The sequence below is a fragment of the Elephantulus edwardii genome, unplaced genomic scaffold, assembly GCF_000299155.1.
Source record: "Elephantulus edwardii isolate Elephantulus edwardi_28Jun2011 unplaced genomic scaffold, EleEdw1.0 scaffold00044, whole genome shotgun sequence".
NCBI lineage: Eukaryota > Metazoa > Chordata > Mammalia > Macroscelidea > Macroscelididae > Elephantulus > Elephantulus edwardii.
This window is the reverse complement of record NW_006399794.1, coordinates 4,931,585-4,933,905: the sequence shown is the minus strand read 5'-3', so window position 1 is coordinate 4,933,905 and position 2,321 is coordinate 4,931,585. Positions and strand designations below refer to the sequence as shown.

Sequence of the window (2,321 nt, the reverse complement as noted above, 5' to 3'; positions counted from 1 at the left end):
TGGACTTGGTGACAGAAATGAGGCTAGAGACAGAATGAAAGAATTCTGTACAATGACCTATTCATTGCAAACACCATAAGAAACATAAATGAATGGAATCCCAAAATCTCTGTAGATGTTCATTAAAATGAAAAATAAACAACCTAAATTTAAAAAAAAAAAAAAAGAAACATAAATGGCAACTATGCACATGGACTTCACCTGATGGTCTATACAGAGATCAGATTGACTACATTTTTGGAAAGTGTCATTGGAGAGGCTCAGTATAGTTGTGGAAACGAGGCCAAGTGCTGATTGTGGAACAGACTATAAACTACTCATATGCAAGTTCAAACTGAAGCTAAAAAAATATCAAATCCAATCCACAAGAAGCAAAGTTTGACCTCGAGTCTATCCCATCAGAATTTAAAGACCATTTCAGGAATGAGTTTGAAAACTTGATCACTAATGAGTGAAGACCAGATGGGCTGTAGAAGGATATCAAGAATATCATTCTCGAAGAATGCACAAAGTCTTGCAAAGACAGAGGAGAAAGAAAAGAGTAAGATGGATGTCAGAAGAGACTCTGATATTGCAGTAGAGTGCTGTGAAGCCAAAGCAAAGCAAAGGAATCAAGGAGTTAAGGAGCTGAACAGAAGATTTCAAAAGGCAACATGGGAAGACAAAGCAAAAATTATAATGAAATGTGCAAAGAGCTGAAGGTGGAAAATCAAAAGGGATGAACTCTCTCAGCATTTCTTAAGCTGAACGAACTGAAGAACAAATTTAAACCGTGAGTTGTAATGCTTAAGGATGCTAAAGGCGGAATGTTGAATGACCCTGGGAGCATCAAACGAAAATGGAAGAAGTACATGGAGGCCCTATATCAAAAAGAATTGTCTGACACAGAAGAATTTAATGAAACAATATATGATCAAGAGTCTATGGTGAAGAAGGAGGAAGTTCAAGCTGCTCTGAAGAAAGTGGCAAGAAGCAAAGTCCCCCTGGACACACTCACCAGGTTATGCCAAGAAATCTGGAGGACAACTACCTGGCCAATTGACTGGAAGAAATCTGTACTTATTCTCATTACAATAAAAAAATGACCCTACAGAGTGTGGGAATTACTGAATGATGTCACTGATAGCACATGCAAGCAAGATCCTGATGAAGATTATCCAGAAATGAGTGGAAGAGTCAGTAGAGAACTGTCGTATGTGCAGGCTGAGTTTAGAGGAGGCAGTGGTGTTAGAAACATCATAACTAACATTAGATGGATCTTGGTGAAAGCAGAGAGTACCAAAATGATATCTATCTGTGTTCCATTGACTATGGAAAGACATTTGACTGTGTGGATCACAACAAATTGTGGCTAACCTTGACAAGAATGGGGATCCCAGAACACATAATTGTGCTCATGAGAAACCTATGCTTAGACCAGAAAGCAGTAGTAGAACAGTGAGAAAACACGGCATGGTTTAGGATCAGGAATGGTATGTGTCAAAGATGCATCTTATCTCCATATCTTTTCAATCTATATTCAGAACAGATCATTTGGGAGGCTGGACTCTATGAAGAGGAATGTGGCATCAGGATTGGAGGAAGACTCATCAATTACCTGTGTTATGCAGATAACACAACCTTCCTTACTGAAACTGAATTGGATATGAGGTGTTTGCTACAGAAAGTCAAGGACTGTAGTCTTCAATATGGGTTGAAGCTCAACATCAAGAAAACAAAGATTCTCACCACTTGACTGATAGCAGCTTCATGATGGATGGATAAGAAATTGAGGTTATTGATAACTTCAGCTTTCTTAGTTCCAAAATCAACACTCTTAGCACTAGCGGTCAGGAAATCAAAAGATGAATGTCACTGGGAAAGTCTGCTGTCAGGGACATCTCTAGAGTACTGAAGAGCGATGGTATCAGTCTGGAACTAAGGTGTGCCTGATACAGGTTGTGGTCTTCATAGTTACCTGCTTTGCATCTGAGAGCTGGGCAGTAACTAATGATAGAAGAAGGATCCATGTCTTTGAATTGTGGTGCTGGAGAAGAGTGTTGAACATACTCTGGACTGTCAGGAGAACAAAGTTTGGTCTTGGAGAGGGTGAAATCAGCTGCTCCCTGGAGGAAAGGATTTTGAGGCTCTGTCACACATACTTTGGGCATGTGACCCCAAAGAGGGATTAGTCCTTGGAGAGTGACATCATGCTTGGAAGGGTGGAGGGGTGCCACAGGAAAGGAAAACCCAGGATAAGATGGATTGACTCAGTGATTGGAGAAATGGTATTAGGTTTGTCAGAGAAGATTAGATTAGCTCAGGATAGGACAGGTTTTAGA

General features: G+C 40.0%; 1 protein-coding gene and 1 pseudogene across 2 annotated transcripts in view; both read left to right on the top strand.

Moving 5' to 3' along the window:
- Positions 1–2,321, top strand: part of SWAP70 (SWAP switching B-cell complex 70kDa subunit) — a 153,141-nt gene that overhangs the window by 73,605 nt on the left and 77,215 nt on the right. The window lies entirely within an intron of this gene.
- The window catches only part of LOC102850133, a 10,669-nt pseudogene that overhangs the window by 7,249 nt on the left and 1,099 nt on the right, over positions 1–2,321 (top strand).